General features: G+C 54.1%; 1 protein-coding gene across 1 annotated transcript in view; it reads left to right on the top strand.

The window, feature by feature from the left end:
• The window catches only part of TWIST2 (twist family bHLH transcription factor 2), a 49,662-nt gene extending 22,742 nt beyond the window's left edge, over positions 1 to 26,920 (top strand). Inside the window, exon 2 of the mRNA XM_028105288.2 lies at positions 26,298 to 26,920. The gene's annotated coding sequence lies outside the window, so the exon portion shown is untranslated. The remainder of the gene's footprint in view (positions 1 to 26,297) is intronic.
• Positions 26,921 to 27,332: the final 412 nt, after the last annotated feature.

Here is a 27,332-nt window from a genome sequence, read left to right as displayed (position 1 = left end):
CAGGCAGAGCCCGGGCTCAAGGACACTGACGGGCTGGGGTGGGGGGGACCATCTTCCCAAATGATTAGGTCCCCGGGAATCGCAGGCCAGGGTTGGCAACTCGGGGGGTTGGTGGCCATTGTCTGTCGAGGGGAGCAACCACTTGGGGAACACAACTGCCCAGATGCTTAGTGTGTGACTCAGTCCAGAAAATGGAAACCAAATTTGCTTAAAAACCTCGACTTGCCTGTTGGGGTTATCTTAGTCACCCATGCAGGCTTAAAATGTCCAATGCCTTTCTTTTGCAAGAGAATGGGAAAGTGTAAGGATTCGGGGCAGAGGAGATGCTACATTGGCCCAGCCCTGCTATGACAAGTCGCTCAGGTTTGGGGATGATTTGTATCCTGGTTGGACCCCAGCCCCCTGACTGGCTCCCTGTTGGCCTCGCTCTGCACCCAGCCCAGCCCCGCCCACCTCCAGCTCCCGCCGCGATTTCTCTCCAGACATAAATCTTGGCCCTTTCCTCTTCTTCTGGAGCAGAGGCATCTCTCCCCAAGAGATGGAGGTGAGCATCCCATGGATACCAGCTGTGATTCAGGAAGGAGAGAGGTCCTTCCCGGGGCTGCCCCTGGCTCCTGAGCTCCCCCAGGTGCAAGTGGGGTTAATGAGGGCGTTCTGAGTTCTGGTCTCTCTCTCTACCACACTGGAGCCCCTACCCCCCACCCCCATGGGGCACCTGCAGTCCACTAGGCTCTATCAGTGACTTCGTGTAGAATGCATGAAGGGACAAAAATAAATCAAGTCAATCAGGCAAGAAGCTGGTTGGAGGATTTGGAAGGACAGCTCATCGTACGCAGCCTGAATGGATTTACTTTCCCTTCCTGCCAGAAGACGCAGGAAACAATGCAGAGAATATGGAATACGCTCGCTCACTGGCTTTCCTGCCTCTCAAATGCTTTGGCCTAAGTGAGCAAACCCTCCCAAGCTGGGGAGAGGGGACATCTGGAGGCCGTCTGTCTGAGGCCACAGCAGACAGACTGTGGAGGGGGATATGGTGGACCCTTGGCCGTTCAAGGAGCCCTCATGACAGATGAGAGGGAAGGCCCCACGGCAGGTCCTTGCCAAGGACGAGAAGGCCACTTCAGTGAGATCCATGGGGACAGCCTCCTTGCCGTTCTTCCAGAAGCTTCCTCCGTGGGGGGAAATGAATTTAGCCGAGAGATCAAAGAACAGCAGATGAAGTGTGTGTGATAGCAGCCAAGCATTCTAACAAAGGGTTCATCCCCGATGCTTTCTTTTTCATGGGGCTGGCATTTGCTCTGTGTGAGGAAACCATCGAGTTCACATCACCTTGAAACAGGGATCGGCTTCTACTGAGCTGGACATTTAGGAATAGATGGGGGCCAAGAAAATGCTGTGAACTTCAGCTCCCTGACCGGGGTCACGGGAACGCTATAAATCAGGCCAGACAGATTCCCAGGATGTCGGCCGAGCTGCTGGGGGTCATGGGTTTCTGTGCATTTCTCCCCTGTCCCCAAGCACCCAAACCATAAATAAACAGATCGGAAGGCTACCTCACAGATCCTTGGCAAAGACCTCTGGAATAGCGAAGCTCAGGCCCAAGCGAAAGTTTACTTCAGAAGATCCTGATGCAGTCGAGAAAAAATAAATAAAAGACAAAGAAACTGGTTTCTCATGGGGCTCCCCGATCTGGCAGGGCTAGAGAGTGGGGTCCCTGAGGCCCGCAGGGCAGGGCTCAAGTCTTCACCCACTGACCGCCTGTGGGCCTGGCGCCCAGGCAGGACTGCATCCCTGCCCCACGGGTGCGTGTGTGAGGGTGAGCAGGGCCGCCAGGGACGGGCAGCAGTCGCCGCGCCCTCCCAGAGGGAATGAGATAGGGGGCCTCTCACTGGCTCATCACTTTCCTTCACTCCTAAGGATTTCGACATTAGGAAGAGCAAAGCCCAGGGGGAGAAGACTCTCGAATGTTCTATGAACTGCCTCTCTAAGCGGTGTCAGCCCGAAGGGTGCTCTGTCTGGATGACTCCCTTCTGTCGAGGATCATCCAGCCCATAATGAGACGCCCCTGGTGTGTCCGCTCCCCCTGGGGACTGGGAAAGCCCCCCCTTTAGAGACAGCCCCTGACACGCAGAAAAGAGTTCAGAAGAGGAACGCCTCTCGGGGCATTTGTCATACTGTGACACCCAAACCTATCGAACATAAAAAAACAAAAAGGAAAAAAAAAAGGAAGCGGACCCATCTCATTAGGAACTTAGATCAAATTCTAGGTAAAGTATAAGAAAAATAAATTCTGTAATGTTTCTTTTTTTATTATGTTCAGTTAGCCAACATGGAGTACATAATCAGTTTTTTTTTTTAAAGATTTTATTTATTTATTTGACAGAGAGAGACACAGCGAGAGAGGGAACACAAGCAGGGGGAGTGGGAGAGGGAGAAGCAGGCTTCCCGCGGAGCAGGGAGCCCGATGCGGGGCTCGATCCCAGGACCCCGGGGTCATGACCTGAGCCGAAGGCAGACGCTTAACCACTGAGCCGCCCAGGTGCCCCCATAATCAGTTTTTGATGTAGTGTTCAGTGATTCCTTAGTTGCATATAACACCCAGTGCTCATCACAAGTCAAAAAATGGGCAGAAGACACGAACAGACACTTCTCCAAAGAAGACATACAAATGGCCAACAGACATATGAAAAAATGTTCAACATCACTGGCCATCAGGGAAATTCAAATCAAAACCACGATGAGATACCACCTTACACCAGTTAAAATTCTGTGATGTTTCAAAACAGTAAAGCACATGACACGGAGGTTTGACTGATGGACTGTAATGGCCGTTTAAGGTACTTTCCCAGGAGTTTCACACGCTCTGGCAGGATGTGTCCAAAGGCAGAGAAATTGTTCATAATCTTTACCTCGGTTGTGCAATTTGGCACATCCACTGTCAAAAGAGAGAAAATCATTTCAATAAATACTAAAAATGCCTTTAAGGAGATTTCAGTATATTTCTGATATCAAACTCATGTTTTTTTTGTATTTAAAATTTTCAGAAGCTATAGTAAAAAGATTCTTCCTCCCCGTCACGGAGTATATCGATCTCCAAAGCTGATGTGACATTGGAGTCATTTGCCTGAAAGTCAAGACTGTTCTCACCAACATACTGTGCCATAACATTGCCTTGACCTTTTTAAATGATTCTCTAAAACAGGAAAAAGAAATAGAGGTAAGGTCTCCTGGAAAGCAGAACAATAAAAAATACTGTCCTCCAGGAACCTTACCCCTCACCCCATGCCCCGCCCCCCAAAAAATCCATTCAAAACCATTACAACTGAGACAGTTGAGAGTGGAGGCCAGTCACCACTAAGTGAGGATACTTTTTAGAAAACACCTTCATGCACACTAGCAATAAGCCATTAATTAGATCATGTGATGAAACCCAAAGATGCTGTAAAACAAAAAAATATATGATACCTCGTAAATACTCTGAGAAAGGGGAGGACCTTAAGAAGGACAATTTCTTAGCTGGGGAATCCAGCAGAGTAGTTTTTTGAATGAGTAGCTCTGTGTCCTGTGAGGCTCTTCGGAAATACTTATTATCGTGACCATAACATTTATTCCCCCAATTAATTTAAATATCTAATATAATTTTTAATCCGACAAAATTCTTCTCGGGTACAAACAGAAGACTAAGGCAGCAGACGTGTCCAAGAATGTTTGACGAAGGACCGTGGGGAGGAACGGCTGTTGCTGACAGACGAGGTATCTCAGGGCCCTGGTGTTGCAATCAGCGGAAGGAGGGGAGGTTGAGGAGTGGAAAGACCCAAACGGGGTGAAATAGAGCCATGGAGAGCTCTGGAAGAACCTGGACATCTGTCCAGTCCAGGTAAAGGGCACAGTTCTCATGAGTGGGGCACTATCGCAAGGGTGATTCCCAAAAAGGCCAGGGTCGGGCATGTCTGTGCAAGAACAGCCATAGAGGTTGTAAAGACCCCCAGCTCTTGGGGTGTCCTCTTGCCTGACGGCACCCCTCCCTCTCTGTGAGCCAGCGCATGGGTGGTTAATGCCTGGGTCTCCACCCCACAGGCTGGCCACGTCCCTCTATCAGCGTCCACGTGGACGCCCGTTGACGGGGTGATGGTTTTCTGTGGTCTTCTAGTCTGGGGTTAAATGACAACCGAAGACCATCAACTCCACAGCAGCTTTAAGAGAGAGAAGTGGGGGTCCCCGCCCAGGTGCAGCGGCCTCGAGGCTGCTTAAGGCCACGGGAATGCGCGGAGAGCAGCCGTGGGGACGCGGCTCGCTCTCGGTCACAGCCACGGTGCGGGTGGCAGAGCTGGCTGGAGGGTTTTCCGGGTGAGCTTGCCACCCCCACTTGAACGTGGAGTCTGTTCCTCCAGGACATGACACAGAATGAACATGCTTCCTTGTGATGGTAGTGACTTTGGAGGTTTAGTCTTCCCCGGGCTTATGGGTTGTCTGCAGCCGCGGGGCGAATGTCGTGGGAGAAAGGGTGCTGGGCCCCGGCGGGTGCTGGGGGGCGGCTGTGCTTCCAGCTGGAAACTCCATGAGCTCTCATTCCAGCTGACCACCTTTAAGAGCTGACTTTCTTTTTAATGTTTCATTAAATGTTAATGTTGGAGGCCGTGGTAAGAATTCGTCTATTAAACATACCAACCGAGGGCATGTAATCGTAGAGAAAGGCTGACACCCAAGTAATGAAAAGTGAAACTGTAATTTAAAAAGCGTTGTGATTGTATAATATCAAGTTGCACCGTGTGCTTGGTGCAGAGAAGGAGTCCAGCAGGCCCAGAACGGCAGGAAGGGCTGCTCTCACCGGGGCGGGCAGACCCACGTTCTTTCCCAGCTCTGTCCCTGCTGAGCCTGTGCGTCCCTCAGGGTGGGGTCTGTCCTTGTCTTACCCAGACCTGCACGTCTAGGAGAGATGGGGGTTGGTGGCCTCCTGAGGAGACCAGTAATCCGGGCTTTGATGGAGTGAGTGGGGGTGGAGGGCGGAGCATCACAAGTGGACGCCCTGTCAGTAAGGTGGCCGTCCCTGCCCCTCTTCCCAGGACTGTCCTGGTTTATTCCTGTTTCTGAGTCTGATTATTAGCAATGCCCCTTTCACTCTCAGAAGTGGCTCACTTCAGGTGATGCATCGTATGGTCCTTCTGTGCAAGGTGCACACACACACACACACACACACACACACTCCTGGGCCATTCTGCAAAGCTCTGCAGCTACATAGGGAAGGGTGTGCATTAGAACAGCTCCTGGAGTTTTCTGCTTTCTGCCCTGCTACCCCTTCCCCATTCCGGCATGCCCAGCTAGGAGGCGTGTGCTGAAAATCCCATGATTCTGATGCACTGCCCCCGACCGCAGAACCAGGGGCCTGGGGTCAAGCTGGGCATTATTATTATTAAAGGAGCATGGGCACCACTGTCCAGACTGATAACCTTCATGGCGTTTGCCTCCTCCAGTGAGTGCTGGCTGAGCACACTCACGTCACCTGATGGGGGGTCGCCGAGAGCAGAGTTAGGGTCCCTTTCATCTTTGTGCTCCTCACGGCCCACCCACGCCCTCCGCCTGCAGGGAGGGCTCCTCCCTGGGCTGGATTCACCTGTGCAGGTGCTGCCCCTGGACGCACCAGCTCACCTTCTTGGCTGGGAGCTCACATCCCCATCCTGGCTCAGTTCCATTCAGCGGCCCAGGCTTGAGTGTCGCCCGAGTCAGTGTTCTGCATCTGTGGACCTGTGTCAGGAAATGCTTTCTGCGGGGGAGCACTGCACGCTCCAGGGTGCCTGCCCCCCTCCCGCCTGGGCTTTCCAACTGTGGCAGCCACTGGCCACGCGGCAGCTCCTTCTGATCTTCTGTCCGTCTCTGTCTCTCACATGCACACGTATACACTCACATGCACACACAGACCACATGCACACTCATGCACACACAGACCACACACACTCATGCACACGTACACTCACACACACATAGCACATACACTTGCACACACACCTCATGCACACGTAGCACATACACTCACATGCACACCACCACATACATACTCATGCACATTCACACACTGCATACACACTTGCGCACACACTCATGCACACGTGTCACATACACAAACCACATACACTCACATGAACATGCACCACATACCTGCACATTCACATACTGCATACACACTCATGCACATGTACACACCACATACACACTTATACATATGCACACACACCATATACACTCACATGCATACACTACACACACATGCACAGACACCACATACACACTCATGCACACACACTACACATATACTCGTATGCACACATACCACATTCACATGCATATGCACATACATGCATGCACACACATACAAGAACACACACCACATACGTATGCGCACACACTCACATGCACACGCACCACATACACACTCATGCACACATACACTCACACACTCATGCGCACGTACCACATAAACTCATGCACACGCCACACACACTCATGCACACGCACACACACACCACATACACACTAATACATATGCACACACATCACATACACTCACATGCATATGCTACATACACATGCACATACTCATGGACACAGACTCCACATCACACTCACGCACACATACATGTTCACACACCACATACACACTCATGCACACGCACACACACACCACATACGCACTAATACATATGCACACACATGCACACAGACACCACATACACACTCACGCACACACACACACATTCACACACACCTGCATATACATGCATGCACTTACACATACAAGCAGACACATCACATACTTATGCACACACGCTCACACGCATGCACACCACATACTCACTCAGGCAGGTGCACACACACTGCCATGCTCACGGGTCAGGATTGCATGGGGAGTCAGGCTTTCAGTCCAAGCCCCTCTGGCTCCAAGTCTTCTGTCCTGAGGGGCTCCTTCCCCTCTCCCAGCAGCAGTCGGGGCTCCCAGGCATGAGGCCCTGTAAAGGCTGCCGGTTCCAGGTTCTCCAGCGTGCCCTGCCTACTTGCTCCGACCACAGGCCCCATTAAGATGGCGGCTGGGAAGCACATCAGTGCTTTTCTCCCCTCTGTGCTGCGGCCCCAACAGAAAGGCAGAAGCCTGTGTCCTTGGCCGTGCCAGTGTGTCCTGCCTTGCAAAACAGACGGTGCTCTCGAGGCATGTGTAAATTTACTTTGGGTTTGCGTTGACTCGTGTTGTTATAATTTCAGCACCTCTTTGCCTCTGCGCGGATGGGGCTTGGTCATCCGCGGTGGCAACGTGCAGCCCCGCTTCCTCCCTGCCTGGCCCCACCGCCACTGGGAGTCAGAGATCTGTAGACACACTTGGCTTTGGGAGGAGAGCCCCGCGCAGGGCAGAGCTGTGTGCGACTCACGGGTGCATGTTGCCCCTGGTGAGGGGGCTCACGGGGAGCGGAACTGCAGTGTTCTGAGCGTTTGCCGAGCACAGAGCTTCTTTTTACAAAACAGAAGGGTGCTCTCTGAGCGCTGGGGAGACCTGGGCAGTCCTGGCCGCTCAGAGCGGCTGAGGGATGGGCGGACTCGGGCTGGGATGGGCAGGCCTCAGGGGAGAGCTGGGCTCCAGGGTGACAAGTGTCTGGGCCCCACGGCTTTGTGGGCACCTGACCTCTTGCCCTGGTGAGTCACTGGCGCAGTGCTGTGGGCGGCTTGTCCGCCGTGGTCCAGGGGGCAGAACCGGAGAAGGCTGGAAGGCAGGTTGGCCGGACAGAACTGCCCTGAGTGCAAATGTTGCCCTAGCCTGAGACCTTGAGCCCGAGGGCGTTCAGACAGGCCTGGACAGCTTGTGGTCTGCGCGGCCCTGGAGGGACTTGGGACCTCTGCTTTCTGCCTGTGGTGTTTCAGGGACCTTGGAGGAGTACCGTGGCATTCCCTAGACCATTGTGTGGATGGGGCAGAGGACGTTTCTTGCCCCCACGGGGACCGCCTCTGGTGGCCCCTCTGTCCGTGCTGTCCCGAGAGCACGAGTGGGGTCCAGCACAGCCCCGTGCCAAGTGTGGATGGTACCTTCACCACATGACTCGTTGCAACCGTTCTGTGCTGATTTGAAATCCACTTGTGCTTGATTCTGCAGCTGCCATTCCTGAGGAGCTGGGCAGGCTCACTTGACATTAAACAGGACAAATAAGAGGGGGAGGGGCCGGAGACACCAGAGAAGGGACGGAGGTGGGCTGACCCGGCCCTCCTCGACTGCACGGTCCTTTAGTTCCAGTGGGAGGGGAGGATTGGGATTTTGAAGACAGAGCAGGGAAAACATTTGGGGTGGGAGTGGAGGAGTTTTCTAGAAGCCTGGGCAGGGAGGAACTCCGGGTTCATGGAGGGAGTTGAATAAGGTGGACCCCAGCTCCAGGGGCATTCAGAAAGGGTGGCGGACAATGTGCTCACTCTGCCTTGTGGAGAGGGAGGTGGCTCTCGGGAATGAAAAGGTGAAAGGGGCCGTGTTTTCACTGGTTCCCAGCTGTACCGTGCTCAGAACTGTGGCTTTCTCTCCTCGAGTGTCTGCACCACGTCGGTAATGATGGCCAAGGAGCTGCGGTCTGCGAAGTCCCCGGGGGCAGGAGTGGTGCGTCTGGTTTCAGTCTGTCCTTCCTCCGGCATCCCGCCTGCCGTGTCTCTTCTTCCCTTCAGAAATCCTTCTGTTAACACCAGTCCCTCCCCAAGAAGGTACTGGGAGGACCCTCTGCACGAAACATCTGGGAAAATGCAGCATTGCATGCCTTCACCCAGTTCCTCGGAACCGCATTTGTGAAATGCCAGCTGTGCCCCCGACAGCACGTGGGAGCCAGCACTCCAGTCTCCTTGAGATTCTAAAGAACCATGAGACCCCTGGGGACCATGGAGACCCCTGGGCCAGGTCCCCCTATGGCCACCTGGGAGAAGTGAGGTCCAGCTTGGGGAGAAGAGGTGACCAAGGTCACTCAGACAGCAGGTGGCAGAGGGGGGACAGGAGGGCTTAGCCTGGCCTGATGGAAGCGTCTTTGGGAAGCAACCTCATGCCCCATGGCAGGTTCTGCTCCTGGAGTTCTGAAACCCCTCTTGGTATGGGATGACCCCCACTCTATGCTGGCCACACCACAGGGGTCCAGGTGGGAGTCCTGGAAGAGCTTAGTAGACCAAGTGCTGATTCGCTAACAGGCCGGAGGGGTGTGGTGACCCCTGCGCGTGCCCCCAGACAGGGTGGGAGTGGGGATGAGCTGTGCCCTCACCCCCGCCTGGGTGCAGAGACGTGAGACTGCAGTGAAGCTGGTGCAAGGTCACCTTTCTCACAGATGAAGGCTGAGACGAAGATGAAGGGTACGAAGGGTCCCAGGGTCAGGCAGACTCGCCCACAGTGCCCAGCGGAGCTGGACCAAGGTGGGCTTCCCCTCAGCGTCAGGCGGGTGGGCAGCTTGCTGGAGGGGTGGATGGGAGAGGCCTGCTTCCTGCAGCCAGCTCCAGCTCCTGGAGGAAGGTTCCAGAGCCTGAGCTCAACACACTGTTTTCTCTTCCCAAATCAGTGATTGGCCACTCGGAATCCCCTGGGGTGATGAGGAGGCAGAGGGAGACCAAGGGTTTCATCAACTGAGCTTTCCCTCCGTTCTCTCAGAGAACATGGCAGTGAAGGGTACACATGAAGCTCAGAGGGGGCTGGGGTCCATCCAGCCCACTGGAGCCTCCTCAGTCCTCAGGCCCCTCCCTAACAGCGCAGATGCAAGGAGCCGGACATTGGGTCCGCCGCCTCCACGTCGGGAGCCCCTGCTGCCTGGTCTCAGGGTGGCCTACCTCGCGCTCGGGCCATCGGAGGGTGTGCTGCAGGGCTCGAGGGTCCCCTGCTGTCCCTGACCTACTCCCTCCCGGTGCCCACACGGTGCCCCAGTGAGGCCCTGGTTCGGCCGGTTGTATTTAGTCCAGGCCAAGAGGTGGAAAATGCAAAGCTGGCCTCTCAAAAGTGGGTTTGTCATGCACATTTGACCAAGGGAAGAGCATTCCACTTGTGAGTCTGCCCCTCACGGCTGCCTGGGGTTCTTACGGCCTGCTGCACCAGCCCTGAGGCCCAGCAGAATGTGCTGAGGTCTGGGCTCCATCCCTTCCCGGGCTCCCCAGGGTTGGTGTCAGCAGAGTGGGTGGGATTCCGTGTGAGGATTGGGAGTGATGGTGAAGAGTCCCCCTCAAGAGCGCCAGGAATCCCACAAACTACGATGTAACTGCCCTGCACCGCCCTGGGGGGGGAAGGAGGGGGGTACTGGAATATGTTAGGATCATTTTCGAAAGGCAGCCAAGGTGGTTTTTACATTCTTCAAGTATGTTGGTAATCTTAGCTTACAATCATATTGCTAATGAGTTTCCCACTAGGACATAAAATGTGTAGTGAGCTTTATTCTGAAACCAACAGACCGGCGCCCATGCTGAGCGCTGGCCAAGACCCTCTCTGGGGGCCAAATCCCCTGCAGCCAGAAACAACATTAACCCCAGAACCCCTGTGACTTTCCCCGGTCACAGCTTTGCTTAGTGTTAATTATGTCTTTGACTCAACAATCAATACCTAAAACTCAAGCTAGACTCTATCAGAGGGAAAGTGGTTTCTGTCCACATCCTTTCACTAAAACATTGTCATTTATGCTTCTCGAGTCCATAGTATAAAGTATGCGGGAGAATTCAGATTTCTTCTTGGAGGATGACATGGGGTTGCTGGTGCTGCAAAGATCGGCACAACGTACGTGGTAATCCCTCCTCCAGCCCTGGGTTCACCTTGCTCACAATTGGGGAAGGCACGCTTCCAGACTGTTTTCTGGGGCCACGGCAATGCTGGATGTGTGTGGACTTCCGGCCGCCATCCCGGCGTGTGACTCTATGCTGCCCGCGGGCAAGCTCCTCCAGAGGGAAGGCAGGGCCGTGCGTGACATTGGAGGGGTTGTGTGTTTGCTCAGTGTGGGCTCTGTTTTCAGCATGGATTCCCAGCAGCAAGAGAAGGTTCTCCATGAGGGAGGTTTCCAGTGGCCTCCCTTTGCCAGACCTCCCTATCAGGGTGGAGGTGAAGTTACGGAGAGAGAGCCAGGAAAGAGAGGGAGAAATGTTTTGTCCAGGCGGCCCTGGAAGATGGAACTTGGAGTAAACCCATCAACAACATCCAAGAATATGCTTGAGTGGACTCCCTGCAAGGCCAGTCCACTCAGGCAGCGTGGAGAGATCTTCCGTGGGCAGCACAGGACCCTCCCCAGAAGCCTGGTGCCATCAGAGAGCGACACTGCCGCTCAATCCATTGAGGTGAGCCTCCTGGAGTCTCGGGTCCCTGTGGAACTTTCACACCGAGGACACCGTGCTGCGGTCTTGGGAACCGGCTGGCCCATCACTTGGAGGAGGGGGAGGAGAGTGGAGGAGACACTTTCCAGTAATAACCCACCTTCCCTCAGCGCCCCACACCCTTTTAACCGAACGGGAATGCCAGCGAGTGGCTGGGACCCCAGTGGCACGAATTCGAGATAGAATAATGTCCCTGGAGTCATCATAGCATTTGCCTTTCTGTGGCTTTTAAGGACTATTTTTTAAAAGCTAAGTTCTTCCACCGGTCCCCTGCCTGCCCATCAGTCCCCAGCCATTATTTTTGCTACCGGTGAATTTTCAGGAGTCTGATCCCAACTTTTGGTAGAGGTTAGTGAGATGAAGTTATCAGTTTCTTGAGGGACTGTCTACAAATTATTTTGTGTTTTGGTCCAGCCTTTACGAAAAAACCTTGCTTTGGCCCTTGAGGTGGACTCAGTGGAGCACCCAAATGTTGAACGTCTCCCTCATGCTCCTCAGGACCCCTGCAGGTGGGTAAGGCCATGTGCCTAGTTCCAGCCAATGAGCTTTGGGAACAAGTGGCAATAGTCTTTTTGAGCCCAAGTGCAGAAGAACAGGTGTTCTTCTCTCTCTTCTGCTAAACCTAAGGGACCATGTGTCCCAAACGATGCATCCATAAGATGGCAGAGGCTCTGCCAGTCTGAGTCCTGGGCGGCTGTGTGAAGAGAAGCCCCCGCCAAGCTGACCGAGCAGGAAGAAGGGACACAGGACTGTTGTGTTGCTCCCTCAGTGAGGTGCGGGGGCCCGTCTGTCGTGGCAGTCGATTCTCTCATGCCCCGATGGAAAGGCCCTGAGAGGGGAAGGAAGACAGTCTCCTAACGCTCGGGTCTCTCTCCTGTCGCCCTGGAGCCTTAGACAGGTGCGCTCTGCTTTGTAAAATGGATATTTGCTTAGAAAAATTGTCTAAAGTGCATCATTTCAGATCTGTTTTTAGAAGAACTCAGTTTCTAAAGGCACTTTTCACTAAAGCTTTTTATAAATCATAAAACTTTCCCAGGGTGTAACCATGGCTTCTTCTATTTGTTTACTAAATGTGGATCTCCCTATACCAGATTGCCTTAAAGTAACTCACATTCGATGTGGAGAATGTTCAGTCATTTTGCGCTGTCCCTAAGCATTATTTGACTTCTTATCTTTGGCTCAAGGTGTATTGGCTTCTTTTCAAGGCCCTGCCTCCATTCTGGGTTTTGTTGGAGCTTTCTTCTGTCTACTGACTTTCTTCCTCTGTGTGTGCTTGCTGGGTAGTGTTTTATTTTAAAGTGGATTTAACCTGAATCTTTTAAGACTACCCAGAACATCTGCATCACTTCTATTTATTGACAAGATTGATTAAAGAACATCTAGAAGGGAAGGTGGGTTTCTGGATGTAGGATTGAAAGTAGCAGACTGTTTTCCCTTACAAACACGGATGTTGACACTGCTCCCCGTATTCGTGGGGCCTTTCCTGGCAAAATAAATTATTATGGGATGCTAAGCTGGAGTCCAAGTGGTAATTAAATGCATTGAAAATGCACAGATAAGGGAAGCGGGATTTGCACGGACGGGGCGGTCGTCCTGGATTTAGCTGAGAAATACCGAGCAAATATCTGGACCTTTCAGCTACTCAGCTCTGAGAGTAGTTACTACGTGTTTTTTTCTGTCTCTGGATCTTAGCTCTGCTCTCTTTCAAATAGAAGTAGTCACTTCTGGCTTCCAAACTTGGGAATTTTTTTGCAATCAGTGGAAAAAAACACACAGCTATACAATCCACATGCGCATCTGTGAACCCCAGCCCATCAGCCTAGGCTGATGCTGCCAGAACGGAAGAAGCCAGTAGTATTCTTGGACATGCGAGTGATCAGAAATATTCTTTTAAGAAGAGGGATTCCAATGCCCTCCTTGGGTATATCCTAGCTGCCTCCTTCCCAGGACTACAGCAGGTGCAGAGTGCAGAGAGGCTCCTTATCCACCCGTTCTCAAACCCTCACCATCCTAGAGCTCCTGGATTCGACGGAGGGCTGTGGGTGCAAACGGAAGCCACGCCCACTGACCCAACGGTCATTCGATGCCCTCAGTGGACACTGGCTCTTGTGTGATGGACTGGTTAGAAGCACCATTGAGTGTTTAATCTCTGTCCCCAAATGGTGACATCAGGAATGACTGGAGCACACTTGGGACCAAGGTGACCCTTCTTAGAGAAGAATGGGCGGGAGTGTGCGTGTGTGTTTATTCCTGGTGTGCATATATATGGTGTATAATTTTGCGGCATATGTATGTACGTGTATATGGTATATGATAGTATGGTATATACACACATCTATCGATCTATCATCATATATATATATATACCAACTGCCAACCTACTATGCCCTGTCTGTCCCTGAGTTTCCTGGGTCTAGACAGAGCTCCGTGCACACTCGGCATGGTAGATATTTTTTTTTTCAAACATTTCAAAGAAAATTCTATTTATATTTATACCGTAAAATCAGGCCACTTGATTTATTTCACCTGCAGTATAGGGACACCCCAAATCCAGATGAAGTCAGTCCGTGTGACATGGAGCAAGATTTTGTCCCTCCCACACTGCCGGCTTCCTCTGTTGATGGCTCTGAACCTGAGTGCTTTCAGTGCAGATCTCTTAACACTGTGAGCACCTACTGTGTGCCAGGCGGTCACTCCCCTGTGGGACAGGTAGAACCCGCCCATCTGATAGATGACAAAAGTCTTGGAAGGGAGACGTCACCGGGCTGTACGCTCATGACACTGGCCACCGATCTTTGCAGGACATGATAGCATCTGGCCTGGGTCACACCAGCTGCAACAGGGCAGGAGCCCTCAAGAGCCCGTAAGAAGTCGGGGCTCCCCCATCATGACATGCAGGGGATGCTTTGCTCCCAAAGTCCCCTCGGGGGAGGGGTCAGTAAGAGCCAGTGAGTTCACGCAGCCAGTAGAAACGAGGGAACACATTCTGTATACTGTGCAATCAAAGAAATGGTGTCTCACTTGGGTTTTTTTTTTTCCAGAAATGTGTGTGTGTGCACATCATTTCTCATTTTTTTCTTATTCAGAAATATTTTGAAAACAATAAGTTCCACAGATAGATTTGAGTATAATTTATAAATGCAGAATTTCAATCCAAGAATACTGAATTTTTTAGAAATTGAGCAATGAAGAGCATGTTCCTGTATCTCGTGACTTGAGCCCGGGGGCGGAGAGCTGTCGGGGCCCAGGCAGGACTCTTTAAACTCTTGCATCGAGGGCAAAGCCGAGAAGGCTCTGGGGGGGGGCATCTGTCCCCCGGGGACGTGCCCTCGCACATCGTTCACCGCTGTCCGAGCAGCCCCAGGACCTGTGACTCCTTTTCAGACACTGCAACACACACCCACCAAGGCCGGGGACAGCTGCTTATCTGTGGGCTGACAGGAGTCTGCACGTGCACCCACACCCGCCGATCCTTCGGGGTTCCATGCAGACAAAGGAAGCTCTTGGACTGGCAGGTCATGAAATTAGAGGGATAAGCCTCAGAAACGAAATGCTGGGAATCATAGCTCTTTGTCTGAAAGAGTCTGATGGACATCCTTTTTGGGAGAAAACATAACACTATTTCCAGAGTCAGGGCCAGTGTCAAGTGCTTCAAGATCAGCAGGGTAACCCTGACTGTGTCCGGAGGGTCGGGGTGCCTGGGTCACCCTCCTCGGCCGACAGCAGAGCCTGCCTGTTAGCACCACGGGCCCGGTGCTGGGAGGACCTGGAGGTCCCGGCGGCCGTGAGCCACAGCACCGACCCGGGCGCCTTCCCAGACCTAACGCGGGGCTTGTATGTTCACACCGGGGCTGCAGTCTCGTCACTGCACCAGCGTGGCTCTCGGCCTTGACTTCCAGCTCTGTGTCTGCTGCCCCTGCGGCCCGCGGGCTCCCAAGTGTGTGAGGCCTGCTGTGGGGTGAGCCGGAGGGCGAGAGGATCGGTCAGTTGTCCTGCCCCCAGCGGATACAGGAGAGCAACTGCTTCACCCCGCAAGAAGGAGGGGAGGTGGTGAAAAGCTTGCCGACGGGGGCCCAGAGATAAGAAAAGGTGAAGTTCAGCGGTCAGGCGTCACCCTCGGCTGGCTGACCGCACCGTCGTTCTGGGAGCTGGGAGGTCAAGGGCGTGCGCATTTTCCAGGTGGGATGGCTGATCCAATAAACCCAGGTGTTCTTGGGTCTTTGCCGCCTCTCTCGATCTCTAGTCTGTCCCTAGAGAGACCTGAGTGCTCAAGGCTTCTGTGTGAATTAGCAACCACTCACCGGGCGCGGGTAACGTGTATCTGGTGCGCGGGGGAGAGGTGGCGCCACGGTGAGGTTTGTCCAGGGTACGTGTACCCATCCTTCTTGCGTCTGTCCGTGAAGTTGAGCATTTATTCATTCTTCAGCTCTGGCTGGCTGCTACCCTGTGCGCACCTGTTCCATCCCGTTCCGCGGTGGGCTGGTACCTGGCATCCGTGCCGTGGTCCTGCAGCCCCCCGTGCCTGCCTTCCTGCCAGGCCCCCGAGCCCGGGCTCCAGTGAGCTGCTGCCGGGCCACCTCCAGCAGAGCCGGCCCTTCTGTGGCCTTGGCACTGACCGCCACAGCCACGTGGCCCATGCGACCCAGGGGGGCTCACTCTCCCCGTCTGCTTCTGTAGACGAGCCAACTTTACCTCAACTGGACGATGTCTTCAACACTTGAGTGCATGCTGGTTCCTTTCTAAATATGTTGTGTTTCCCAACAGAGGTCGCTTTTATTCCTGTGGTGCTGAAGTTTGAGAATGTGAAATAGGCCAAAAGTCACTGAATCCAGAGCTTGGGCAGTGAAAGGCCTTGTCCCTGTTGCTGAAGGGGTGGGTTAGCCCAGGCCACGTCCACGCTCCCGGGGCGTCCGCAGCACCTGTGGAGTTTAGGCTCCACACCAGGCCCCCCGTCATGTGCTATTGGTTTTTCCTGAGGCATTGCACATCTCAAGAGTCGGCTAAAGCCGGGTTCCCAGAGATGGGAAGGACTGAAGACTGGGGCATAGTAGGATTCTTCCCGTCACTTAGGAAGGATTTTGCCTTCTTCTGAATATGCATGAATATATGCATAATTTTTCGAAAGTAGCGTATTTTCTCTGGGTCATTCAAGAAAATAGATTTATAGGTGTCATTCTTTCTTTTCCTTTTTTTTTTTTTTAAGATTTTATTATTTATTTGACAGAGAGAGACACAGTGAGAGAGGGAACACAAGCAGGGGGAGTGGGGGAGGGAGAAGCAGGCTTCCCGCCGAGCAGGGAGCCCGACGCGGGGCTCGATCCCAGGACCCTGGGACCATGACCTGAGCCGAAGGCAGACGCTTAAAGACTGAGCCACCCAGGTGCCCCTAGGTGTCATTATTTCTGTAAAGAGTTCTGCATTTTGAAAATTGCCTGCTTCTCTGAGATTCAATTTGGGAACTAAATGCTGGTGACAGCAGTTAAAATTAGAACTACCCTACAGTCCAGCAATTGCCCTACAAGGTATTTACCCAAAGGGTACAAAAATACAGACTCGAAGGGGCACCTGCACCCCAGTGTTTATAGCAGCATTATCAACAGTAGCCAAACTATGGAAGCGGGCCAGATGTCCCTGGGCTGATGAATGGATGAAGAAGATGTGGGAGATATACACAATGAAATATCGCGCAGCCATCAAAAAGAATGGAATCTTGCCATTCGAAACAACGTGGATGGAACTAGAGGGCATGATGCTAAGTGAAATGAGTCAGTCAGAGAAAGACGGGTACCATATGACCTCACTCACATGTGGGATTTAAGAAACAAAACATGAACATAGAGGAAGGGGAAAAGAAAAAAAGGAGAGCGGGAGACAAACCGTAAGAGACTTTTTTTTATTTTTATTTTTTTTAAAGATTTTATTTATTTATTTGACAGAGAGAGACACAGCGAGAGAGGGAACACAAGCAGGGGGAGTGGGAGAGGGAGAAGCAGGCCTCCCGCGGAGCAGGGAGCCCCATGCGGGGCTCGATCCCGGGACCCCAGGACCACGACCTGAGCCGAAGGCAGACGCTTAACCAACTGAGCCACCCAGGCGCCCCAATACCTTTACTTTAACATGTATTATATTTCGCTCCAATTGTTTACATCTGTAATACATATTTATATCGTAGAGCAGCTTAGTTGTAGACCTCGTGTACTTTCATTATACCTTTATTAGAACATGTATTACGTATTTGTTACAATAACTTGTTTTGTCATCTGTCCCCAAGCGAACTGGTGTAGGACAGGGACCAAGTTGCACTCATGACATGCGCCCAGCAGAGTGCCTGACAAGAGCGGACCTTTGCTTAATGTTCCCTTGAGCCGCTGGGAGGGTCGCTGGGAGGGTGGTGTCCTCAGATCCTCATTCGTCCAGTGTGCAGACATTTATCAAGTCAGCGTTCCCGGGTCTGGACCCACTTGACCGGTGTAGGAATGAAGTCAGTCGTACGAGAAGGATTTCGGCCTCGGGCCTCAGGGCGTAGCTGACCTGAGTTCTGGGGGCGATTCTGCACCTGCCTCGTCACTTGGCCTAAGTCCCCTCCAGCCCCAGGCCCCATCTCCTTATCTCTGACATGACGTCACCTGATGGGTTACCCCTACAGGCATGACCTGCGCCGCCAGCCTGAAATAGGGCCCCGCAGGGTGATTTTTTACACCACCTTCTTTCGTTAGTTGGTTTTATTTGGAAGCTAAGTTTAGTGACATCTGGAGAATTTATAATTCACTGGTCGAGGTAGTTCCTGGATTTGGAGGCCCTGAGTCCCGGGAGGAGACTGCTTCCTCCTAATACCTGGTTGCTTGGGACTGTTATCCCTCATGACCTCTGCACTTGGGGGTATGCTTTACAGTGTCCTGGGACTCATGTAGGAGAAGTGGGAAGGCCTCCCTCAGAGGGGGCCGGACAGGGCTAAATGCTGGGACGCGCTGGTGTGGACACTGGGCCTTCCTGCCCCACAGCTCCCGCGGGAACAGAGAGGCTTGGCCTGGACAGCCGTGGGGCCACATCACTCTGAGACCCAGAGGCCGGGAAGCACCACACAGAGAGGGGGTCTGGAAGCAGAGGCAAGCTTGCCTTCTCCCCAGGCTGCTCCCAGGCCGACGTCTCCTTGGCAGGCAGGCCATTCCAGACACTGTCAGCTCGAATCCCCGAAGCCAAGCCCAAGGAGAGAGACAAAGACAGAGACGGAGAGAGACAGCTCTGCTTCCAAGCTGGCCTGAAACTTTTACTCCCTGAAGGAGCAAGGCCAGCAGCTCTGCCACCAGCCACCAGGGAGGCCTGGGAGATGAGCCCTGGCTTCATAAATATGGTCATTCCAGACAGGATTCCGCCTTCTCATGCATGGCAGGCAAGCCGGGGGTCAGACTCTTGAGCCGTGGAGCCAGGGAAGGGGGACACAGCCTGTTCTTACCCGGCGCCCTCCTGCCCTGTGCCCCAGCCCAGACTCTGAGCATAGGTGCCCCACACAAGGGGCGTCTGGATGCAGGGGGCTTGCCATGGAAGCAGAGAGGGGCTCAAGGGCACAGGGCCACACAGCCCGTACTGGCCTCCGAGCAGCCTTACCACATGTCTCACTGCCACCTGGACGCATGGAGGCCATGGGGCCTGGGAACCCAGGAGGTCCCTCCGGAGCTGTGCCTGGTGCAGTGCCTCGGCCATATCTCTGCCCCAGCCCGCTGGTGTCCTCGGAACCTTGTGGGGGCCACAGGGGCGTCCTGCCCACCCATCCATTCCTGGGAAAGCGGGCTCTCCAGAGGGGAACGGGCCAGGCCTCAGCTCCTGGATCCAGAAGCTCCTGGATCTTGACTCTGGCCTGCTTTGCAGAGCGCTATGGCCTATGAGAACCCCATGGCCGTGGCCCCCGTTTGACTCTGGGAAAGGGCCCGGCGGCCAGCAGAGAGAGACCAGAGCGTCCTGCCTGTCCGAGCCACTGCTTGGCCCAGGGACAGCACACAGACCTCCCCCTACAGGGCAGGGATGCCGGGGGGAGGCGGGGGGACCCAGACGAGAGGGCAGGGTGGCCAGGGCGCAGGCATCTGGAGGAGCCTTGTAAAAATTTTGTAAGTCCGACAGCTTCTTGATTTGCGTTTGCCTCGGCGAGAGTGGTTTGCCTTTATCCGTGCCCTCATAGCGCCACCGTCATCCCATAGAGTGTCCAGCTTCAGGCGGTAGAGTCTGACCTACGGGAGGACAGCCCACACCCTCCTGCCCTCTGATTTGGAACTGGATTCTTACAATCACTGGGGTGGGGTGGGGTGGGGTCAGGTGGGGTGTGGGTATGTTTCGTTGTTTGCCATTGAGACTTCTCTAAGACAGGTGCCCAGAAGTCAGCGGGGGTGGGGGGCTGAGCCATGAGGATGCCCCCCTTGCCCCTGCTGGGGACCCCCACGTGCTGGACCGCACTGAGCCTCCAGCAGGGGCTGCTGGATCTCCGCCTTTCTGATCAGCCAGGTGAGCCTTACACCTGCCCCTGGCAGGTGTTGGCCCCTGTCTCCTAGGGATGGTCTGTTTGCAGCCTGCCCGGAGCTGCCTGCAGATCTGACCTGGAAGGAAGTTGCAGATTCTCTCCTCTGAAAGCAAAGCCTCTTATTTCCGCTGTCTCTGGACAAGGCATTTGTCATGGAGATGGCCACTGGGGCAAGGTGGCTCTGGGAGAGCCCTAAAAAGCCCTTACCGAGAAGGAAGGAACAAACCCCCTCAGCTGGGCTGGGTGACCTTCTCAGAGCCTCCAGGGCCTGTCCCTGGCACCCCGGCTGCCCTTCCCTTAGGGCGAGTGACCATGGGAGTCACAGGCTGGCTGCACTTTGTGTCCCACCTACCCCAACCTGTGTGTCTGGGGTGTCAGGCAGAAGGACAGTGGGTGGGTGTAGCGGGGATGTCTGCAGTGGGGATGGCCCCCAACAGGGAGCGTCAAGATGCTCAAATCCTCTTCGGGCCTTGTCTCTAACCAGCCGTGTCTCTGGCAAGTCACGGCAGGTCTCAGCTGCAGCTGCCCTGGCTGACCAGGGATGTGCGGGAGGCAGACCGGGCATGCTCAGCTGCTCTGGAGTCCCTAGAGAGCTGGGGATTTGGCGGAGTGTAGACGTTGATTCCAGGGGTCCAGGTGAAGCCTGTTTCTGCATTTCTCCTGATCTCCGGTGGGAGGCAGATGCTGCCGGCTGGAAACCACCTTTAGAGGGGCAGAGACTTGGCACGAATGAGATAGAGCACCGTAGAGAGAGGGATTCTAGAGGGCGCCCAGCATTTCACTCCTGAGCCAGCATCGTGCTGGGGTCCGTGCGATCTCTTCATTGTAGGCCTCTTTCCACAGGGGTTTATCGAGCACCTACTATGTGCCAAGTGTTGGTTTAGACTCTGGGCACCCAGCTGGGGAAGAAACCACAACCTGGGGCAATGAGAGTGTTGGGCACGAGCCAGCCGAGGCCCCGAGCCTCTTGCGTGGTGTGGCTCCCTGAATCCTGGTAGCCCCAGCTGGTGGTCCCGTGGGACTCTCAGTGGGTGTTTCTGCAGATGCCCAAGCTGAGGCCCGGAGGGGTGAAGCCACTTTCCCAAGGCTGCAGTGGCCATGGTGGCAGGACTGGGATTCAGCTCAAGGCCTGAGCGCTCAGTTCCTAACTTTCCAGGAGCTTCCAGAATGCTCGTGGCATGGCGCCGCATGCCTCAGAATCTACCAAGCTACTTGCCCAATACCCCTTCTTGCGCCAGATTTCCAGTTGTTAACTGGCTAGCATTCCTGGAGTAAACCCTTCTGGATTGTGCAGAAGGGATTCTCCAAATCCATGACTTGACTTGGTTTGCTGATGTCTGTCTTAGCATCTCTGCATTCAGAGTCCTGGGTGGCATGACCTGGCCTTTGGTTCTTCTGCCATTTGGACAGGAGTCAGAGTTGTGTCTCATTGGCATTTATGGGGGAGGCTGTGCATGGTGGAGGGCGGGGGGCCATAGGAACTATTTCCTACCCGCCTCACAATTTTGCTGTGAACCTAAAACTGCTCTAAAAAATAGTCTTCGGCAAAATAAACAAATAGTAAAAATAAATAAGATAAAATGGGAAGTGTTTCCTCATCTGTAAACTCTGGAACAGCTAAAGTAATACAGGTAGGAATGACCAGGTTCCAGAAGATTCTATGTAATGCTCTTGTAAAACAGTCTGGTTCCGGATTCTTCGTAACCTGGTCAGCTTATTTTACAAAGGTTGAAACATTCAGATTTCCTACTTCTTCTTGAGTGAGTTTGGTAAACAGAGTGGGAAATCGGGGGGCCTGGTGATCACGGATGGATGGGGCTGCCTGGTGTGCGGTCCTGCGGCCTGGGGCAGGCGGGAGCTCAGGGTGCCTGGGGACCCACAGGTTCCTTCGGCCTCCGGGGCTTTTCCTACCAGCATTCTTATTGGCCGGTCTGTCTTGCCGTGGGTTGATTGTTAGATGATTTGCTGCCACACTTGCCAAGACAGGGGCCCTAAGTACTTTCCCTCTGGGAGGAGGACCTTTCCAGGTAGTATTTCCCCAGAAGTGGCCCCTGGGGGGGCATTTTCTGAGGCTGTATATGCCTGACCACGTCTCTCCTGCTCCCCCACACGGTCCATGGACCCCTTTCCGGAGCAACACCGGCCGTCCTGGGATCGCCCGTCAGCGGGCGCCATCAGCACACGGGAAGCCGTCCTGGCCTGGCTCTTTCTTGCCTCTTTTTATGTCTGGAAGCCGGTGGGAGGTTTTCTGTACTCGTAGAGTCCAGAACTTTCCCTGTGATGCGGCATGGCTGCCCATATTGTCAGTCGCTCGTCCCAGAACTCTGTGTTCCTTTTAATCTGGGACCGACAATTTTCCCCGAACACCGGGATATTTCCCTCCACATCTCATCCAGGGCTTCATCTCCGCCCTCCTTCCACATTCTTTGTCTTTTGCTCAGATGCTGGAGACCTCCGTGAGTCAGTCTCTGATTTATTGATTGTTTTTCATCAGTGTCTCTTTTGCTATTTCGCTTCCATTTCTTACAAAATATGCTGCTCCCATACTCTCTGTGATTTCCAAGAGCGCGTTTCTTGTTTCCTGGTTGTGCTTCTCTTTGAAAACAGAGTATCCTTATTTTATGCATGCAGACTCCCCTGGCTTCTCTCCAAACGATGAATTCCACTGTTCTGAAAGTTTGGTCCCCGTGCTCTGGGCCATTTGTGAGGTGCTCAGCTCACCGGTTTCCCCGTCGCGCTCCACAGCCACCCGATGTGAACCATTCCTTGTTTTCTACTCCTATTTACGGCCTGTCAGATTGATGTGAGTGGGTGGGTTCTGTGCCTCCAGCCAGCTCTGAGGGGCCGTGCTCAAGCAGTCAGGAGGCCGTGTCCAGGCTCGGCGAGGGGACAGAGGGCCCCAGCTGAAGAACGGTGCTCGATGAATGCCCGGGTGGGCAGGGGTGCTGTCCCCTGTGGGATGGGCAAGAGCCACCAGGGTAGGGGCTCAGCTCCAATGCTGGGTTCATTACATTCATCTCCACATGGCACATTCCCCCGACCCCAATGCACCTGGGAGCCCAGGACTTGGGGGGGTGGGGAGTTCTTTGTTTTCAGTGTAGTGACTGGGAGGAGAGAGACACAGGTGGCAGCAGGAGCCGGCTGGCGGGTGGCAGCCCCTTTGGGTGACCTGGACAATGTCAGGGTCCTGTGGAGGCAGAGTCCTCCACTTTCCTGCTGAACGGGGCAGTGAGGGCCAGAGCAAGGCCCTCCATGGCCATGCCCCTGGGTTTCTGTGGGCAGTGCCTGGCTCCCTGAGCCTCACGTTCTGCTCCTCCAGCTTCCACTGGCAAAATCTCAGGGGTGTGTGTGTGTGTGTGTGTGTGTGTGTGTGTGCGCGCACGCACGCACGGGCACACGCTGTAATGACCAGAGATGACACATCTGTGCCCATTTCCCTCCTAATTCCCTACTCAGCTTTTTTTGGCAGTCCAACAAAGTTCCAGGGTACTTTGTCCCTTTCCTTTCTGGCTGCAGAGTCTTACTGGCATTTCCTTTAGAAAGGCTGTCCCTGTCTACCCTGTGTTCTAGTTGTTTTCAAACACGTTTCTTCTCCCCTGTTAGATTTCTCTGATTCTTTTCTGGGCTTTTTAAACAACTAGTAGCATTTCTGGCACATGATAGATGCTCACTACATGTTAGAAAGATGCATGAAAGGATAGATAGATGGATGGATGATGGATGGAAGGAGGAGGGTGGATGGGTGTCTAGATGGAAGGGCGGGTGGCTAGATGGCAGGGCGGGTGGCTAGATGGCAGGGCGGGTGGCTAGATGGCAGGATGGGCAGGTGGGTGTATGGGTAGATGGTGGATGGATGGAAGGAAGGAAGGAATGGTGGGTGAATGGGTAGATGGAAGGATGAGCGGATGGCATGATGGATTGATGGATGGATAGAAGGAGGGAAAGAAGGAAGGGTGGGTGGTGGGTAGATGTGTGGATGGTAGGATGGTGGGTGCATGGGTGGATGGATGGAAGGCCTTATAATAAATTCCCCCTTAAGCCCCCTATCTCACTTTTTGGAGAATTTGCATTGGTGTTTCACTTCCTGCGTTAGGTCCTAAAAGGGTCAATCAAGTCAGGTCCTTAATAAGAGTCAGTTAAGACCCTTTACTGTGCATTAGTGCCCCAGGCACTGGTGTGGGAGAGAGGGGCAAGGGCACTCTCTCAGCGTAGCCACTGCTCTGTAGCTCTGCCCGCCACCCCCCTTCTCTGCAAGGCAGGCAGATGCAGAGAGTGGACCTCAGACAGGGCACATGCATACGGTTTCAGGTGGCTGTTCTATCCGGGAGGCGGGCCTGGGCCCCAGATGTTTTGTATTTGTTGCCAAGAACGCTGCCCGTGTCAGCAGCCATGGCTGGGGTCAGGGTGACATCAAGGGGCCCAGGCCCACAGGCTCTCGGTCAAGAAGCCTAATGAACCTGCTCCTCTCTGCCTGTGTCCTGGGCCCTGCGGGCTCATGCAGCAAACCCTGAAACTCACCACGACTGGGGGACAGACTCTGTCACTCTTGGCTTTTCATGGATGATCCTGTATTTCCCCTTGGAGGGTTGGCGCAGCTCATATATCAAAAACTGTTGTAATTATTCCCTCCCTCTGAGGAAGGCTTCCATTCAGCTTTCTCTAGCTGCCCCCCTGATTAATTATCTAATTACAACCACATTCTCCGAGAGAGCAGCCTTTGACTTTCTGCCCAGGACCACTTAGAAAGGCGGATGTATTTGGAGTGTTCTGGGCTCGAAAGAAAAGAAGCGTGTGTGTGAAAACACCCCGAGTTTTCGGGGACATGTCTTGGCCTTCTCAGACCTTTGTTTTGGCTCAGCAGGGGTTTCTGGAGTTCTCTGGGGATCAGTAGGGAAGGAGCTGGGGTACAGGGACAGGAGGAAACCCCCTGCCGCCCACTGCCCAGTAGGATCAGGGACACGCGCACACACACACACACACACACACACACACACACTGCTCTGAAGATGTCCCCTGTCACTGTATCAAAGATCCCTTTGTGTTTTCGTACCTTTCCACATCATCGTCCCAGGACCTGGGGTTGCCTGTCCTCGACCTCTTGTCCTGGAGGGAAATTCCTCATGGTGACCCTTCTCCCAGCCTCCTCCTTGGTGAAGCCATTCCTGACTCCTCCCCACCTCCAGGCCCCTGCCAGCCTCCCACCTCGGCACTTAGGTCTGCAGCCGCAGAGCCCGTCCGGCAGCCTCCCCCTCGGGGCATCAGGGTGGAGGCTCATGCATCAGTTTACCCCCACGGCCAGGGCAGCCCTCAAGGGCTTTCAATGGATGGACCTGTCTCCTTTGGTTATGAGGTTTATCTGGTTATTCTGGTGTTTGTTCTCCAGATGTAGAAGCGCACTCCCTGTGCATCAGGCCCTGGGGTACGCACTAAAGATCACGTGGGACCCAAAGCGCTCACCAGCCCGTCATCAAGAATCCCTAACGAAGCTTAGGGTCTCCTGGGAGGGATGCTATCGGTTCAGGGTTGGTTGCAAACTAGCCACGTGTACTGTAGGACTGGGGTCCCGCAGGACGAGGCGATCGGCCGCCCCCAGCCCCCAGAACAGCCGGTCCTAGCCATGAGCTGCCACCTTGGAGCAAGGTGTGGGGCCCACCTGTCCTCAGCCTCCGTCCCTTCAACATCCAGGTGTGGGACCTTTCCAGCAGGTGTCAAGGTCTTTGACCAGACACTCATGCCCAGCAATATTATCCCCTGTCCTCCCGGGCTACCACCACCAGGACTCATGACCTTGGGCTTAAAACAGCCACGAGTCTCTAAAGTCTGGGGATCACTCACCCTGCCTCGAGCTTCTTCCCAGCACATCTTCTCCAGCAAGCCCTGTGGGTGGAGCGGTCTGGGGACCCCACCGCTGGGTCCCTCTCTCTGCCACTCCCTCCAGTCTTCCATCTGAACCCCTACCTCCTTTCCAGGCAACAAGGTCAACTGGGTAGGCAGACCTTCCTTACAGGAGGCTTTGTGGAGAGCGGGGCCCTGGTCAATGGATTGGCTCCCAACCTGGTGCCTCACTGGCCAGGCCGGCGGCGAGGGGGTGGGGTTGGCGGAGACGCCCGGCGTGGCCCCTGGAGAGATTCTCACACTGCACGCCACAGGCAAGGGTGGCACCGCGGCATTTTAATGATGCACATGCGCTCCTGCAGACCCTTGCACCCCCTTGCGGGGCCTTTGGACGTGGGACATTTGTTTCTTGATCACAATGGAGGGTGCTAGAATCGACGTGTGATGAGCTGGCTTAGGACTGCACACACACCACACACACCGCACACAACCACACCCACCGCACACACATACATACCACACACACCCACACACACACCACATGCATGTGCACACGACCACACAGGTACACCCTGCATGCAGTGGGGTCTCACCCTCCCTCTTCCGTGTCTTCCAGGCTGTCCTGTGGGGCTGAGGCTCAAGTGGAATTGGGACACCTCCACGTCTGTCACTTCTGAAACCTGAACAACCTCAAGGGAGCCTCCCCCTCTGCTCTCCAGCACAGCGTTTGGACAAGGGGACGGCAGCATCGAATGGAAGACCCCGGACCGCACAGTCCTCCCCCAGAGTCGGTCCCCACAGAGGAAGCGGCACTCACGGTCCTTCTCGCCGGTGACATGTTCCTTGTCATCCTTGCCACTGTTTGGATTTTTCTTCTGGGTTTTATTTTTTTTTAGGGGGGGGATTTATTCTTTCTGAAAATCTCTAGATTCAGGAACATACTTACAAGGATTGAAATTTTGGGTTTGTATTTCCCTCTAAGTGCCTTTTTAATGTATATTTTTTTAATAAAACAGAAATGCATTCCTGTACCATTCTGTTTGAACTGGACCAAGGCTCTCAGAGAAGGAACCTTGCGTCCCCCGGCCCCCAGCCTCTGCATGACTGTTCCACGTAAGCCTGGAATCCTCCTCACGCCTCGCCTCTTCTCTCTCATGATTTGCTCAGCTAACCATTTTTAAAGTATTTTCTGTTTCAGTGTATATGTTGCTTATTTGTTTTATTTATTGAGATATTTTTAACAAGCTCGGTGACTGCAACGTGGCTGTGTACCCCGCTCCCCTCCCAGGAATAATAAAGATGTCGGTGCAGCTCCGTCTCCCTCTCCTCTTCTGTACCGCGCAGCATGGAGTCGGCCCGGGAAGATCGGAGCGGCTCGCCGGACGGACGGTTGTGTCCCTTTAGAAGGGACAAGAAGGATGTGGGAGGCAGTTTACGTCCTAGGTCGTCGTAAAGCGTCCTAGAAGCTACCGTCCCTGACACGGTCCGAGGCTGACATGCCCGGGTGTGGGAAGGCAGGCGAGGCTGGCCCCGGCCCCTCCGGGCGTCCCGCTTCTCAGCGGCGCTCCAGACCGCCCCCCGCTTGTCCGACTGCGTCCCTCCCGCGTCCCATCCCGCCGTCCAAGGTCGGCGCTCCTCTGCCGGCCCCGCG

Source organism: Eumetopias jubatus, unplaced genomic scaffold (assembly GCF_037043125.1).
Source record: "Eumetopias jubatus isolate StellerSeaLion01/CBP00866 unplaced genomic scaffold, mEumJub1_p1.0 scaffold_3, whole genome shotgun sequence".
Lineage (NCBI taxonomy): Eukaryota > Metazoa > Chordata > Mammalia > Carnivora > Otariidae > Eumetopias > Eumetopias jubatus.
This window is presented reverse-complemented; position numbering and strand designations above follow the sequence as displayed.